Below are 17081 nucleotides of genomic sequence, written 5' to 3'. Positions count from 1 at the left end.
GGCTGCGCAAAGCGGGAGGAGGAAGGGAATCTTTTATTTATGGGGAGGGAGCGTTGGGGAGCCGGGCTGCGCCCACACCCGTAGCCAGGCCAAGATCTTGAGGCTGTGCTTTCGGCCCCATAGCCAGGCCCCTGTCCCGACGCCCTCCTGGCACCGAGATGCCCGGCCTGGTAGGAGAGGATGGAAGGTGGATGGAGGGCAGAGCCGGGGCAAGAGCCAGCGTGCGCCCAACCTGAGAAATGACCCCAGAGGGTCCCCCGGGGGCCATGGCAGCCCCGTTCTCCACTGCACCCCGGTCTCCTTAGGGCACACGTGCCAGGGCGGGTGCAGGCAGTGAGGAGGTACAACACAATGGGGTGCTGCAGAAACAGAACTTGGGGTGGGGCCAGGGGCTGCCTTACTAGGTCCTGAAGAAGGGTGTCTCAGAAGAGGAGATCAGAAGGAGCCAGACAAGAGCAAAAGAACCAGTAGTGCAAGGGTCCTGCCTCAGGACAGCTGCGGGGGGATGAGGACCGGCAGGAAAGCCAGGGGCGAGAAGGGCAGATCCGCACCCCCCCCCCCCCCAGCCGTCCTTCCCCCACACCGGGCCGCAGGCTCCACGCCTCGGGCAGTAGAGGCCCTGGGCGCCGGGCGCCTTGGGTCTGACTACTTCGTGTGCACCTGCCACCCACTCCCGGTGTCGAGGTCCCAGCCCCACCTTCTCCACAGTTCTTCTGAGCCCCCCAAGTGCAGGAAACTGCGCATGGGGTGCCACGAGGGGGAATTCTGACCCCAGAGGCCCCGGGGCCGCAGTGCAGGAGCCACCACCGTGGAGCAGAGATTTTTACTTAAAAAAATATCGGAGCCAGATTGAAGACAGACAGAGAAAGCGAGTGAGCAAGAGGGAGAGGGAGAGGGCGAGCGATGAGTGTCCGTGGTTGCTCCCCCATACCCACCCGCAACAGCCCCACCTCCTTTCCTTGTCGATGTCTAGACTGGGGCAGTATTTTGTGAAACTGGAGGAACCGCACTGGGAATTCAGAACCAACCGTACAGTGAGCCAGCGCACGTTTTCTGGTTTGAGCCGAGCGAGGGAGGTAGCGGGGCGCCCACCCTCGTGGTCTTCAGAGTTGCCCGAGAAGCCAAATCCTGCGGCTTACGAGGGGCTTGTAGGAAAGGCTGCGCCCCTTCCAGCTGGGACCTGGCCTCAGGGCTCTTAGGAAGCTGCAAGGCCTTTGGGGAGCCCAGAGCGTGGCCCCGCGGGCCCCAGGGCTGGTTGGGGCACTCGGAGCTGGTTCCTCCTGTCACCTCTGCAGACAGCAGCTCCCACTCCCACCTCTGCCCTGAGCGAGGTGCCTCCCTTCCTGTGGGTCGGTTTGGTCTCTCATGCGCTGGACTTTGGGATCTGAACCATGAGGCTGGGAGGGAGAGCTCCAGGGGACCAGCCAGGATGGGGAGGGAGGGGACAAGCTAGCAGACAGGCCAGGGGACACGGGCTCGGCGAGCACACAGTGGGGGGAAGGTGGCCAAGGTGCAGTGGGCAGCCAACCCAGAGCCCGTTTCCCCACGGGCGCTGTGTCTGGAAGAGCACCCCCGGCCCCTCCGTTCCAAAGATGGGACCCTCCCGCCCCGGGAGCCTGGAGGACGTTCCCCAAACCACACTGGCAGCAACTATCGTGTCTGAGCTCTAGCCACAGCCCACTGCCGCAGGGCTCCAGGCCAGACGAGCCCGACTCTGCTGGATGCTCAGAAAAAAAAAGAAAGGCTTGCGGCTACCAAGTGCTTGCCCCCAGTTCCCCTCCACCCTTCTCTGATCCCCACTGAGGGCCTCCCCTTGCCCAGCCTGCGATGTGCCTGGGACCCTGCCCATCCCCAGGTATGGTGGGAAGCGTCACTGCCACACCCTGGCTGGCTCTGTGTGGCCGGACTCTCCCTCGGACAGCCACAGGCCCCCACAGACCTCCTCTCCCTGGGGTGCTGCTCACGGCCGCCAGGGTGGCCGGTCCTGCCTTCTCCCCAGCCGCCTGAAGCCACCTGCCTGGAGACACTGTCAACTGCTGGGAGACTGTGGCCACCGCCCCGCACCTCGATGGGAGGAGGCACGAGGCTGCACCAGCTAGAGTCCTCGGCAGGGGCGAAGTGAGGGACCTGGTGAGGGCCACTGCTGGGGCCAGGGACGGGGTAAGAGGCCCAAGGCTGGCACCAGGGGCAGAGGGGACAGCAGGGTGACCTTCCCCCTGTCGGGAGCAGAGCCGGGTAGGAGGCCTCCGTTTGCGTGCAGAGCCTGTAGCAGTGGCTCTCCGCAGTTTTTTGTAAGTGGGAAGTTGTTTCTGTTACTCATCAAACCCTTTCATTACAAAATGCCCTTGTCCTTGAAAATACTGCGCTTTGGAAGGAGCCAGGGAAGCCGGGTTCGGTCCGTTCCCCGTGGAGAAGGCTTGAGCGGCCGCCGGGCCGAGCCCTCACTGTACGGGGCTCACGGAAGGCCCCGCGTCACCAGCATCAGGGGCCTGGGCTGGGCCCGAGCTGCCCCTCAGGGCTCACTTGCCAATTCGGGCTGCCGCTTTGTCTGCACACGTGTGCCGAGGGGCCCCACGCGGGTGCCCTGGGTGGGTAACCGCCCCACACCCTGGGAGGGGAGGCAGGCTTCGGAGTTCATACCCATTCCTAGAGGGAGCGCACAGGTTTTGCCAGCTTCTCAAGCTCATCAGAGACCCAGCCAAGGCCACTGCTCTGGCCACAGACCCGGCGTCACACGCAGGGCACATCAGGCCTGGCCTGTCTTCCTGGTGCTCCCCATGTGGGATAGGGGGCTGCAGACGCCTGGTGTGGGTGCAGGAGGGTGGACAAAGCATGCTGTGGGGCTGCGGGCCCCTGAGGACGAGGTGTGGACCCAGGTGGGGCAGTGGGCAGGGCCAGGGGGCATGGAGGGGCAGCCTTCCCTGGGGGATGGAGCAGGATCGGGGGGCGGTAGGGGTCCCTCCAGAGTCTGGGTTGAGGGCATTCTCCTCTTCTATGCAATGACTTCCAGATGGACATCCCTGTTGGTTGGCGCTGGGCCCTTGGGGGCCAAGGGGCACCTCTGGGGCTCGCTGTGGGCCAATGGGATTGTTTTTTGGGGTGGGCACCACCCGCCTGCCCCTCGCCTGCTTTCCCTGGAGGCGGAGGACCTTGCAAAGAGCTGCAGGGAGCCAATTATCCCCGAGGCAAGCCGGCTGCAGATAATTGGGAAGACAGGCTTTCAACGAGGCGGGCCCGCAGCACGGAGCGCAGGGATGAGTCCTCCCCAGCCGGGACTCGGGGACTCAGTGGCTGGCTATGCCCACGGCTAATTGGGAGCCCTGGGGTACCGCTGTGGCCCTAGGGAGGTGGCATTTTCCTGGTGACTGAGGTGTGGCAGAGGAGATGCCTGGGGACCCTGGAACTGAAGTTGGTACCCCCACACCCCTTTCTACCTCCCAGAAGCCTCTGTTCTTTCTCAGAGAACCACAGCGGCCCTTGAACCAGAGCTCACCGTGGCCTAGAACAGCCTGTCATCTGTGGAGAGGATATTTGCATTTCATCCCGCAGACCGTGGGGCCACCAGCCACTCTCCTCCTAGGCCGCCTCACTCCTAACTGGGAAGCAGAAAGGGAAAAACCAAAACACGAGTTTCCTACTACAACAGGTGGAACCTTCATCCCCTGCCCCTGACGTGACTCCCCTGGATTGTCACAACACCCCCCTGCCCCCAAGAAGAGAGACCAGCATGGTGAACCCCAGCATGGGTAGGGCAACTACCTCTGACTGCAAACCCCCGGGGCTTCAGGCTGGGGGTGCAGGGCCTCGCTTCGCTCTACCTCCTAGGGGGCATGGCTCTCCCAGGGCAAATCCAGTCACTTCGGACTTGAGACGGGTGTCAGAGGTAAGTAATGAGTGACCAGCGCTCAGCAAAGACCTGGTCAGAGTAGGGGGGAGAGGGGGCATGGAGCCTGTCGGGTCTTTGGGCCCAGTCCAGATGGAGGCAATAAGGGTAAAGATATTGCTGTTGGAGCTCACGTGGCACGCCGCAGAGGGAAGAAGCTTTGGCCGGGGGTGAAGTGAGGTGGAGGTGGATGGGGGTGATACACCCACAGTGAGCCTTTGGCTCCAAGGAACAGATAACTCACTGCAAACTGAGTGGGATGGTGAAAGGAACTTGCGGGTTTATGTAACTGGGAGGATTTGCAGCAGGGTAGGCTTCAGGTGATGCTTGATCAGGGCTCAGCTCTGCTCCTTGGGGTTCCCTCAGCAGTGTGGCTCTGCGGGCCCAACTTGCCATCTCAGTAGCTCACGGTCTGTTCGTCTCAGCTAGCCATCCAGTAGCCACCTGGGCCCCACTGCCGTCACCAACCTGGACCGTCACCATATCCCGGGCAGGACACAGTGACTGGGCTAGCCTGGGACCAGCCTAGGCTGATTCGGACCGGCCGCTGTGGCAGGGACAAGCCTGTTCTGATGAGCTGAGTCAGCCAGGCCCTCGTCCTCACAGCAGGAAAGGGTCAGTCCAGTCCCAGTCATGTCCCAACTGCCGTAGGCAGGGTAGGAGAGGTGCTGATGTGGCTGGGATGGGGCAGCCGAGGTTCAGTCTAAGCGCAGGAGGTGGCCCTGGATGGTTTCTCAGGCATTGGTGGGGCAGGAGGGCAGTTAGAAGCTTCTGTCCAGAACAGAGGCCAAGCAAGTGGGGTGAGGACAGAGGGGGAGGGGGTAGGAGAGGGGGAGATTGGAGGAGAATAGGGGCAGTATCTCTAGGGCCAGGAGTGCTGTGTAGTGTCTGGGGAGGACAGGGCCAGGGCATGTGCGAGAAGAGTCAGGTGTGGGGCCGACTGGGCCCAAGGCTGGGCCCTTCGAGCGGCCAGGCTAGGGATAGGACCATGGAGGCTGTCTTGCTCCGTGAAGTTGCTCCCCTGCCTGCGGAGCAGGACCCTGCCCCCGGCCCACCTGCCAAGCAGAGGTCTCTGTGCTTCCAGAAGTTACCTTCTCCAGGAGGTGTGGTGCAATGGCGACATCGGTGTGCTGTAGGGGCCCTGGGGTGTGTTCATCATGAGCAAACCTGGAACACTCTAGAGCCTCACCCCAGCCTCTGGGGGCTCAGGAGTGCAGGAGGGAGACCCTGAGGGAGGCTCCAGGTTTGGCCAGGACAGTGTCCAGGAGGGTGATGTGTGCGTGTGTGTGTGTGCGTGTGTGTGTGTGTGTGTGTGTGTGTGTGTGTGAGACGGGGAGGGATGCCAGGGGCCCTGTGTTGGGGCCCGCAGAAGGGCCTAAAGGGCAGGCACTCCTCAGGCTAGCAGCTCTTCGGGGCGGGGAGAGGGAAGGGTGAGCCTTGACATCCCCTGCAGCCATGGGTCAGGGTCTCAGGGTCCTGGAGGAGGGACAAGGTCCCAGGGGCGGGGGCAGGGGCGGGCTCCATCAGGGAGGCTCGGTAGCCCTCTGCTGCCCTCTGCTGGCCGGCTCTGTCGCCGTGGGCCCGCATCCTGGGATCCCAGACCAGGGCCTGGCGGTGCGGGTGCGGGTGTAGGGTCCCACCCATGAGGTCTGAGGGGCTGGGAGCCCGTGCTAAGCTCTGCACCCAGCCCCCCCCGCAGATCTCCTGCTGGATTCTCTCTGGCGGACAGCAGGGGTCAGCCTGGCACGTGGCCTCCGAAGAGGGGCAGCAGCAGGAGGGCCTCTTTGGGGCCACAGCCCAGGTGGTGGGGGCGATGACAGGAAACATCACCTCGTGTGCCCTGCACTACTGCTCCCCATTCTTGGCCCTCGAGCTGGGGGGTCTAAGGGAGGCTAAGGTCAGGGCCTTCTACCTTCTGCCCCCAATTTGCACCCTGGACTGGGGCCCAGCCCCTCCAGCCCCCTCCTACCGCAGGGGTCACCAGCCAGACCCACTGTGTGAAGCGCAGGATATGGGGGGGGGAGTGTACCTGTATGGTGGCCCTCCCTCTACGTGCCCGGGGCTCTACGTATGACACAAGGAGTCCTGTCAATCTTAATGGTGGCTGGCTCATGGTTTTTTTTTTTTTTTTTTTTTTTTTGGCTCATGGTTTTAAAAGGCCTGCAGGCTGTTCCAGATGTGCAGTGGCTTCGATGCTGACGCCCGTGCCCAGATCTAGTGCACACTCAGTAAGTGGAAGCTGCTGTCCCAAGGTAGCCGCCACTGTTGTCCACCTGTGTCTGTGGGGCGTGCTGGCTCTCGGCGGCAGGGGCTGAGCTGAGGCTGGGAGCACGGTGCTGGGCTCATGATGGGCTCCGGGTGAAAGCTCCGTGACTCAGAACCCATTTGTTGAGAAGCTCTTGGTGCCTCAGGACCCCCCCCCCCCCAACCTCCCTTGGCGCCCCCAAGGCTCCTGCTCTTCTAGGACATCACCCTGCGCTTTGAGAGGTGGTGTGCCATAGGTCCCCCATTGCCACTGCTCCCGACCCCATCCACCCTTGTTGGGTGCAGACCACTTCTCCAGGAGGCTGCAGAGGAGGGCACCGCTGAAAGGGTCTCTCAGGTCTCCTGGGGCCTCTGCACCCACCAAGCTACCATGAGCTGGCACAGGGTCGTCTGGTCTCTTGAGAACTCACCCTGAGGCAGCCCTCCCATATGGCTCGTCCTGGACAGCAGACAGGCCCCCGTGAGGACAAGGATGCCGTGAAAGCTCCAGGAGCACAGGAGCTGGGACTCAGGAAGGGCGGGAAGTCCCAGAAAAGGAGGTGTGCGTGCACACACGAACTCATGCATGGTATGGGGCGAGCATGCTGAGTGGGCACATGCGGGTGTGCATGGATCTATCCGTGCGTGCACACATGCGTGTCACACCTGCAAAGAAAAGAGCCTGGCGAGAGCTATACCTGAATTTCAGCTCTGGCTTCCCAGCCCGGGTCCTGGGATCTCAGATGACGCTGTGGTGTCCACCGCCTTTCCGTGTATTTACCAAGACGTCTACAAAGAGCTACCTGCCGGCTCTATAATCAGAAAGGAAATGAGCTTTTCCAAAACATCAGGCGGTGTTCAAAGCAAGCCAAGGCCTCTGAGAGTCTGAGAGTGAGGCCTGGGTGACCCAGAGCCAGGTTCCTGGAAACTGGGATGGAGATTCAGGCAGAAGCGGGGTGGCACAGAGGGTGGGGGGACCCCGCAGGGCTCTGACTTCCAACCCCGAGTTCGTGTGTTTCATTTCTCTACCAGCTACCCCAGCACCTCTGGGCTGCCAGTCCCTGCCAGGGCTGCTCCTGGCTGACCTCCTATGGCCCCGAGGTGGGACTTCCCACCGTGCCTCACAGCCCCACTCTGCCAGAGGCATCCGCCCCCGGGCCCTGGGGCTTCCTTGGGGTGGGACCGTCACCCCCCAGTCTCAGCCTCTCAAGAGGACACAGGACCCCCGTGTCCGTGGTTTCCTACTTCCCCTCGGCCTCACCAGCTGGCAGCCTCTGGGCTGGCAGGGGACACAATCCCCACCCCCCCCACCCCCGCCACCCCCGGCCCTGCTGCCTCCCCCCACCCCATGTGTGTTTAAACATTAATCAGAGGAGGGGGAGGCCCACCTGCACTGCTTTCTGTGATAACAGAGTCTAACACGGCCTTGGTGCTGGTTGCAGCCCCTTTAGGAGAGTGGCGGGATGCACAGGTGGACGTCAGCCGTGTGCTCTGCCCAGGCCAAGGAGGCCAAGGAGGCCAAGGTCAGCATCATCCCCCCGCACCTGGAGGCACAGTGTGTACCAACATCAAAGCGTGGCCGGAGTGAAAATCAATGTTGGGCTGAGACTCCCAAGCCTTCAGAGGCCGGGTGCAGGGGCGGAGCCGGGAGGGAGGGGGATGGGGAGGGGCGGGGGGGGGGAGGGGGCTCTAGACCAGCTGGCTCCACGTGCCCTGAGAAGCTTTCCACCTACCCTGGCACCTGCGGAAGGGCAGCCAGGGAACAGCCTGGAGGGGGGCCAGGCTCCTGGGCCACATGGAGCAGAAGTGCTGACCGTGCACTGGGGCGTTTCCCAGACAGGAGCCAGAGGCCCTGAACAGCGCCCACGGACACCCTGGACGGTGCCAGCCCATCACTAGGTAAGTTCCGGAGAGCCTGGGTTGAAGGGCACCGGCTAGGGGTCAGCCTGGTGCCTCACGTCTCCATCCTGTCCAAATGATCACACATTAAAAACCAAAGCCGCAGGGTTATTTTATGGTGTTATTACTTTTGTAAAACATGTTATTCTTTTTTAAAAAGCAATCAGGGGGCAGCCCCAGTGGCGCAGCGGTTTAGCGCCGCCTGCAGCCCGGAGTGTGATCCTGGAGACCCAAGATCGAGTCCCACATCGGGCTTCCTGCATGGAGCCTGCTTCTCCCTCTGCCTGTGTCTCAGCCTCTCTTTCACTCTCTCTGAATAAATAAATAAATAAATCTTTAAAAATAAAAAATAAAAAATAAATAAAAAATAAAAAGCAATCAGGGCAGCCCCGGTGGCGCAGAGGTTTAGCGCCGCCTGCAGTCCAGGGCATGATCCTGGAGACCCGGGATCAAGTCCCACATCAGGCTCCCCGCATGGAGCCTGCTTCTCCCTCTGCCTGTGTCTCTGCCTCTCTCTCTGTCTATGAGTGGATAAATAAAATCTTAAAAAAAAAAAAAAGCAATCAATACAAACATTATCATAGAAAACAGGGTCATCCCTAGCCTTGCCTGCCTTTGTTCGTGGGTTCTTGCCCCCTTCCCCCTGCCCTTGTGGGCACACGGCTTCACCTCCAAGGGGGTTCCCTTCCTTGTGTATCAGTGATTCACACCCACGTGGCTAACACTTAAACAGAGGCTCACGTTATCATCATGAGGATGCCCACGGTACTCCCAGCCCGTCAGCCCCAGTGGTGACATTTAAGGATGTCCTGAACCATCTTTATCAGGGGGTACAGGGAGAGATCACAGTCCAAGACCCCCACCGCCCCCTGGAACCAGTGGGCCAGACCAGCTCTGCCCCTGCCTCTGAGTGACCCTCAGACCCAGAAGATCTGGGCTGAAATGCCTCCCGTGCAGCCCAAGGAGGCATGAGGCCCCTGGGAGGCACTCAGCCATGCTGGGTGCAGCTCCTTTCCATCCCTGCTCTAGCCGGGGGGCCCACATCAGTGACTTTGGTGAAAGTTCTGATGTGTCTACTGGGGAGAGGCAGAGTAGGGAGCCCCCAACCTCTCCCTATGCCCGAAGCACCATGAGCGGCTGTGGTTTGGGAGCCGGGACCAGCGATGACTGCTGGGGGTGGGTTCACCCTGCCTGGCTGGAGGGAATTGAAGGCATGGGGTCCCACGGCATAGGGTCAGAAATCAGAAGCAGAGACTGTGAGCCACCCCCAGGGCACTCTGCTGGCTAGAGGGGCAGCTCAAGTTGAGTTTGGCTGATGGAGGAGGGGCACCAGCTTCTCCATCTCTGAGTTTCACTGTGACCCCCTGAGGCCCCAGCTCTTCCTCACCAAGCCTGAGTCCTCCTTGTCATAATTCAGCTGTCACTTCCTCTGGGAAGCCCTCCAGTCCCTGCATGGGTACCCAAGAAACACAGCCAGGCCTGAGGCCCTTGCTGCCAGCCAGTTTGGCACACACAGCCAGACTGAGCCCTGGGGACACTGGACAAGCGTATCCCCTGTACACCAGGGCCACCTGCCTTGGGAGTACAGACTGCCAAGGACAGGGGGCAGGAGGGTCTAACTTATGCAAGGCAGCTGGCTAGACGAGGGCCATTTCCACTAGTGTCCAAAGCTATGAAAGGCTGGTCACAAGTGTCTAGGACTTGAACCAGAAGCCACTGCTTTGTCTTTTCTATGGCTGTTATTGAAGCACTTAAAATGTATATATATAATATATGTTTTTTTTTAATTTTTTTTTTAAATTTTTATTTATTTATGATAGTCACACAGAGAGAGAGAGAGGCAGAGACAAAGGCAGAGGGAGAAGCAGGCTCCATGCACCGGGAGCCTGACGTGGGATTCGATCCCGGGTCTCCAGGATCGTGCCCTGGGCCAAAGGCAGGCGCTAAACCGCTGCGCCACTCAGGGATCCCATAATATATGTATTTTATCACAAAAGTCACATTTGCTTGTTGGGATAAAAAAGCTCAAAGTAGACAGAGTTGGGCAGCCCTGGTGGTGCAGTGGTTTAGTGCTGCCTGCAGCCCGGGGTGCAACCCTGGAGTCCCAGGATCGAGTCCCATGTCGGGCTCCCTGCATGGAGACTGCTTCTCCCTCTGCCTGTGTCTTTCTCTCTGTGTGTGTCTTTCATGAATAAATAAATAAATAAATAAATAAATAAATAAATAAATAAATAAATAAAATCTAAAAAATATTTTAAAAAATAGACTGAGTCGTGTAAAGTCACAAGTGGCTGTAAATGCCCTCCCACACTCTACCCAGGAGACCCTACAGGGCCTGCGGCATGTGCTGAGGCCATCAGAGCAGCTTGTCGCAGGCGTCTTCCTGTGTCCTGCCCCATAGCTCTGGGGAGAGGCCTGAATCCCCTGGTGAGTCCCCTGGACTCTGCTCTCTGGGGACGTCCCCACTCAGGCTGGGGTCACCATCACCAGGCTGGAGCAGAGAGGGTGTGGCTGGCCCAGCATCACCAAACATCCTGGCTCCTGGTCAACCCTGCAGGCCCCAGGTGCATGTCTGTGACATCCTGCCCAGATCTGAGGTCTCTCTCTCTGCGTGGGGCCCCTCAGAAAGGGCTGTGGGGAGGCCAAAGTCAAGCTTCTCGGGATGGCTTTGTCTCCAAGACTTGGCCCAGCACCTGTCAGCCCTGCAAAGGTCTATGTCCTTGGTGACCTACCAGCACCCCTCAGTCCACCAGCCACCATACAGAAAAGCTGTGGGGGCACAGCCACATCTGTACCCTCAGGACTATCCTTCCATGCGGGGGCCCCCAGTCTGTGGCCTGCTCATCTTCAAGCCCTGCCTTGACCTCTCCAAGACAGCAGCCAGCCTTCTCCTGAGCTCCGCCCAGCTTCTGGGGGACTCTGTCTCTTGAGGCCTCCCTGTACCTCTCGGGCACCCCACACAGGTGGCAAAGGCACAGCTCTGCTTCATCAGGTGCTTGGTGGGTGCCAGGCCTGCACTAAACCCCTCTGGGGCCGGTTGAACCTTGGCAATGACCCCATGGGATGGGTATTGTTACCCTTCTCGCTTCTCCATAGAAGTCCCAGACTCTCTCTGGTCCTACACGGCTGTCTGCGGCCTGGCTCTGCCTTCCACTTGCTCCTGGTACAGGGCCGTGCCCAGGACATGATGGGAAGGAGAGTGGCCACTGGCGTAATTGTGTTATCCCAGTCTTCACTGGCACCCACCCTCTCGATCCTGTTAAAGGCATCTTGGGATCCCTGGGTGGCGCAGCGGTTTGGCGCCTGCCTTTGGCCCAGGGCGCGATCCTGGAGACCCGGGATCGAATCCCACGTCGGGCTCCCGGTGCATGGAGCCTGCTTCTCCCTCTGCCTTTGTCTCTGCCTCTCTCTCTCTCTCTCTATGATGACTATCATAAATAAATAAAATTAAAAAAAAAAAAGGCATCTTGAGTCCCGAGCGCCCCATCCTCTTCACCGTATGGAAGTCCAATTCACTCACCACGAAGACGCACACGTTTAGCCAGCTTAACCCTGTTGTCTTTCCTTCCTTACTGTTGCCAGGGGCTGAAGGTCCCTCCAACCTGTGCCTGTGCTGGGCTCCCGCGTTTCTGCTTCCCCAAGCCACCCCCGGCCAGGGATCTGGTGGGAGGAGGCGGGCTCTGTGGACCTAGCGCACACCTGACAGCTGGAAAAGGTGGAAGAAGGCTCTGGGGACAGCCACCGCAGCTTCCAGTCCAGCTGTGAGCCCTAGGGCATGTGGCCCCTGCTCTGTTCCTCGGTTCGCCCCGCATAAAACGGGGCAGTCACTGTAGCTCCTGTAGGGGAAGGTGGTGATTGCCACACTCAGCATACGGAGTGCACCCTGATTTTAGGAGGAACCTGGTGGGGAGAGGGGTCTGAGCGCCTTTTCTCTCACATGAGTGGAACGTGACCATACAGAGTGGCTGGTGTGGCACAGTGTGACTGTCCCCACGTAAACATGGTACAAAGGATCTAGTGGACAATCTTACCTTCAGGAAACACAATCATGTTTTACCAGCTCTGAAAACAATGAATAACATCCCTTAGCTAAATAGAGCTCGAGCGGAGTCTGTGAATGCTGGCGTGGCGTGGCTAAGGGGATGATGTGCCCATGCGGGAATTTACATGACAGGGGAGCAAATACTGGCTGGTGTTTGGTGCAGGCCGATAACGGAAAACAAGCCTCGAATTAAACAAATGTGAATGGATTCCTCTGCAAGCAGCCAGAACAAATATATCAGTAAAAATGGGTACAGAGCAAGTGGCAAAAATGCAATAAATCAGAATGAATCCTCGCGTGGGGGGTGGGGGGCGGGGGCGGTGGCGGCTATGATTCAGGTAGACAGATATTTCGGGTAATATGGCTAAGAGACGCACAGCAAAATAATAACTTTGACCGAGTTCCAATGTCAAGTTCATGGCTGGAGTGCAAACAAATATTTCACCGAGTGTCCGGATGAGACAGGACACGGGAGGGACTCGGAGGGAGGGCCGGCTGGGAAGAGCCGGGGCATGTGACCACAGCGAGAGGGGTCTCTCGGGGCCCTGAGATGGCAGGGCAGGCTGCCTGCTGAGGCCTGTCCCCTGGCTGCTTCTCTTGGGAACGCCTGGCCCTGCTGACCCGCCCGACCTTGTGGGGCCGGGGTGACCAGCAGGTGACTGCCGCGTGACTGAACCCACTGAGGCGTGGCCCCCTTGGGTCGACCTCAGCCTTCTGAGCTGGAGGACAGGGGCCCAGCCCTCTGCCCCCTGCGCTCACCTCCTGGGGACCCCCGCCCCTCCACAAACTCCTACCATGATCTCTGGCCCCGGGCCCGTCCTTCTTTCAAAATGTGCCAGCAGCCATTCCCAGCAGAACGGGCTTCGTAGCATTGACCCAGCACCGGTGAAAAAGTCACTTGTTTTATTTATGTTCCTATTCAGCAGACTTCTTGCAGGCCGGCCTGGTCTCTGCGGGGACACTCCCAGGTAGATCATGGTCGCTGGGGACCTGGTGGCCTGTGACGCTGCCTCAGTCTGGAGGTGAGCGGACCATCTCAGCGAACACTGTGTGGCCCTGCTTCTCTGTCCCCCACCCCCCCGCCCAGGTCATACGCTGCCCTAAAGCAGATGCCCTGACTGTGAACCCTTTGCTTTTGATAACGTGACAGCTTATTGGGATACAATTCGCACACTGTACGACTCACCCATTTCGAGGGCACAACTGAATGGTTTATTAATATAATTTGCAAGGTTGAGCAAACATCCCCACTATTTGGTGGGGGCTAAATGGACTAAAATGGACTGGAGTTTCTTCATCCAGCTTCCCCTGGAGACTGCATGGTCTACTAGGCTCCAGAGTCCGGGAATAGTTGCCTAACACAGTTCAGTTGTTCATTCCGTGGTGAGATGACTTCCTGCAGCTTCCTACTCCTCTGTGTCCACTGCCACCATCCTCGAATCCTTTGCCTTTGAGCCACAGGCTACAGTGAATGTTTTGCTGTAAGACGTGCAGTGGTAAACCCAAAGTGACCTTCCACCTGCATGAGGCTGGACTGAGTAGCTCCACGGACTGTCCCGGGTGCCTGGGTGCTGGTGCCAGGACGGGCCCCGTCACTGACCACCGCGTGACCACCTCCTCCGTGAGCTTTACCTGGACCTAGCCTTGACCTTGTCAGCTGTGTTTTGGCTTAGACTACACTCTGGGGGGATCCCTGGGTGGCGCAGCGGTTTGGCGCCTGCCTTTGGCCCAGGGCGTGATCCTGGAGACCCGGGATCGAATCCCATGTCAGGCTCCTGGTGCATGGAGCCTGCTTCTCCCTCTGCCTGTGTCTCTGCCTCTCTCTCTCTCTCTCACTGTGTGCCTATCATAAATAAATAAAAAACTTAAAAAAAAAAAAAAGACTGCACTCTGGTATTTCCGAGTTAGAGCAGGAATGGAGGTGCCTGGCATGTTGGGGGAGAGGCGCACGAGATTGTTGGACTGTGGGCTGACCTGGCATTTCATGTGCCCCATCATTTTGCCAAAAGTCTATGTGATATGGATAGCTAAGAACCTTCTCCATTATCAGAGTGGTGACAGGTGACACAGCCAGTGGTGCCAAGGGACTTCCCTCTCCCTGCCTCTCGTATGAGTGTATTAGAGGGAGGTCACCGGGCAGCAGCATATAAAATCAACAGGATTATCCCCCAGCTGAGCACAGTATGGGCTCCCGGTGGGGAGGGTTAGGGTTAGGGTCTCTAGCCCTGTGTTTGCTGGTGTTGATGGTGGGTGCACCTGCCCAGGAGGTGAGACTGTTTCTCCTGACGCACAATGCCTGGGGAGGCTGAGTGCTGGGAACCTGGGTCCAATCGTGGTATCTGGCCCAGATGCCCTTGGGGGACACTGCAACCTGGGCAGTTGGTGTGCACAACAGAGGACAGGATGTGGCATCAAAGGGGCATCTGCACAGAAAGCAGGAGCCAGGATGCTAGGCAAGGGCTGGGTGTGATCCAAGGTGACTCAGGGGTCAGGGCAGGGCCCAGAAGGCAAGTCTTAAAGCCACAGCCTGCAGCCTAGAGCCTGGGGTCAAAGTTCCCACATCACACATGCTCCTTTCCTCCTTCATTTAATAAAGACACAGTAAGGGGGCAGTGGGGGGGGAACACGGTGGGTGGCTGGGACTCTGCAGAGTGAAAATTCATAAAAAGGGAAGTGGTTTAACGTGGAGTCAGGGAGCCGGCAGGGGGAGCGCTCTCGCCCTACAGGAAGAGCAGCTCGCAGCAAGTCCATCCTGCTGCTGCTTTACTACCCAGGCAGGAGAAAGTTTTTTTCTCCTCCTCCAGCAAGGGCCCAGCTAATGAGACCGTCACAACGCAGCCAATGAAAAGCCACTCTACTTAGGATTCCCTGTTTACTCCAATGGACCTTTTCGTTTATAACCATTCCTTCCAAATCCCCCCCTCACCTCTGTAAAGGAGCATTCCGTTTCCTTCGTTCCCCAGACTTGCCCTATGGTTTTGCTACATCTCCCCTGTCCCGAATTGCAGTTCTCTGCTATTTCCGAATAAACCCATTTTTGTTGGTGAAATAACTGAAAGCTTTAGGTATTTATTTATTTTAAGATCTTATTTATTCATGAGAGACACGTAGAGAGAGGCCGAGACACAGGCAGAGGGAGAAGCAGGCTCCCTGTGGGGAGCTCGATGTGGGACTTGATCCCAGGACCCCGGGATCACCACCTGAGCCAAAGGTAGATGCTCAACCACCGAACCACCCAGGTGCCCCTGAAACCTTTATTTTTGAGGCTCAAAGCAAAGCCAGCAACAAGTGGAAGAAGGAGTTGTGACCAAGTTGGTGCCCAGCCAGGGACATGTCTGCCAAGCTGACCCTGAGGAGTAGAAGGAAGGGGTGTGGGGTGCAGGGGGATGGACAGGTACTGGAGGGACGGTAGCAGCGGGCCGGAGGGCAGAGCGAGGGCTGGCAAATGAGCCGCACGGGTGAGGGAGGTAGGGTGGGTGTGGGCAGGGGCTGGCGGCTGATGGTGGATGAGCCAGACTGAGCCATGCAGCTTTGTCATGATGGCACCAGGGAGTCCTGAAGGGTTTTCAGGAGGAGGGAAGATCATTCATGGAACCGACCTGCCCTTGGTGAGCTAAGTTTCAGGCCGCTGAAGGGACCCCTGAGTTCCTGGCTCTAGGCCTTGACTCACCTGTCTCTTGTTTCTTTTTTCTCTTCAACCCCAACAAGAGCAAAAGCAGACAGAAATACGTGACTGCTTCGGGAAGCCTCCCTCGATGCAAGGCAGCGGCGATGGCGTCCCCCGGGGACATGAGTAAGGTCTGGGGGGAGGATGCTACAGGCGCGGGGTGGGCAGCGGTCAAGGAGGCTGGGAAACATCTTCCAATGCACAGATCTGCCCCACGACAGAGAATTTACTCAGCCCCTACTGTCAACAGCGCCCAACGGGCCTGGAACAGGGCCTCCGAAGCTCCAACACCGAAGCACATCAGTGAGCCAGGCCAGCCAGGTGAGTGAGGCTGAGGGAGGCTGCCACCCGCAGGGGGGCCTGAAGGTCCCCGCGGGGCGGAGGAGGGGCCGAGGGGTGAGTGATGGGGAAGAGGGTGCCCTGGTGGGCAGTCAAGGCAGGTCCCTCCCAGGGGAGGATACCTGGGGCTACCGGCAGGCCAGGAAGAGCCTCAGGGGCAGAGGGGCAGAGGGTGGGGAGGCCCGAGGGAGGTGGCAAAGCAGAGGGCAGCGCACTGGGGGCCTGAGGTCCGTGCCTGTCCGCTGGGTGGGCGGTGGGACCCGGAAGACCGAACAGAATTGGGCAAAAGCCCCTCAGGAGTCTCCCTCCCAGGCTCGCGCCGTAGGCCTAGGGACGAGGAGGGACCGCGGCACCCACGGGGCCAGCCTGGGGCCTGGGAGACCGGGGGGGGGCATGCACGGGTGGGGGGGCTGTCGATCGGCCCCGGGAGGGAAGGTGGGCCTGGGGCCAGGCAGCCTCGGCCGCACGGTCTCTCCGGGGACAGGCACAGGCTCGAGGGTTCGCGGCAGAAGCGCCCCCTTCAGGGACTCGCAGGGGTCGGGCCTCCTGGGGGGGGGGCGCGGCGGGGCGGGGCCTCGGGGGGGAGGGAGGAGGTCGCTGGGGGAGGGAGGGGGCCGCTGGGGGCGCGTGTCCTGGAGCGGGGGGCTCCCGAGGAGGGGAGGGGCGGGGCGGGGCCTCGGGGTGAGGGAGGGGCTGCTGGAGGGGAGGGAGGGGGCCGCTGGGGGCGCGTGTCCTGGGGCGGGGGGCTCCCGAGGAGGGGAGGGGCGGGGCGGGGCCTCGGGGTGAGGGAGGGGCCGCTGGAGGGGAGGGAGGGGGCCGCTGGGGGCGCGCGTCCCGGGGCGGGGGATTCCCGAGGAGGGGAGGGGCGGGGCGGGGCCTCGGGGGAAGGGAGGGAGCCGCTGGCGGGGAGGGAGCGGACCGCTGGGGGCGCGCGCCCTGGGGCGGTGGGGGGGGCTCCCGAGGAGGGGAGGGGCGGGGCGGGGCCTCGGGGGGAGGGAGGGAGCCGC

General features: G+C 60.0%; 2 long non-coding RNA genes across 3 annotated transcripts; one reads left to right on the top strand and one right to left on the bottom strand.

Moving 5' to 3' along the window:
* On the top strand, positions 1 to 8552 carry LOC140619688 (uncharacterized). Its single transcript, XR_012019526.1, has 6 exons — positions 1 to 2130; positions 3462 to 3883; positions 6042 to 6111; positions 7570 to 7650; positions 7964 to 8026; positions 8187 to 8552. It is a non-coding gene; the product is annotated as an uncharacterized lncRNA (long non-coding RNA).
* On the bottom strand, positions 3762 to 16381 carry LOC140619687 (uncharacterized). 2 transcript variants are annotated; one of them, XR_012019525.1, is made up of 4 exons: positions 15739 to 16381; positions 7516 to 7671; positions 6826 to 6939; positions 3762 to 6205 (listed from the first exon to the last, which is right to left on the bottom strand). It is a non-coding gene; the product is annotated as an uncharacterized lncRNA (long non-coding RNA). The 2 variants fall into 2 exon arrangements; XR_012019524.1 differs by having other exon boundaries at positions 3762 to 6939; positions 15739 to 16375.
* Between the last annotated feature and the right edge of the window lie 700 nt (positions 16382 to 17081).

This window comes from Canis lupus, chromosome 27 (genome assembly GCF_048164855.1).
Source record: "Canis lupus baileyi chromosome 27, mCanLup2.hap1, whole genome shotgun sequence".
Taxonomy (NCBI): Eukaryota; Metazoa; Chordata; class Mammalia; order Carnivora; family Canidae; genus Canis; species Canis lupus.
This window is presented reverse-complemented; position numbering and strand designations above follow the sequence as displayed.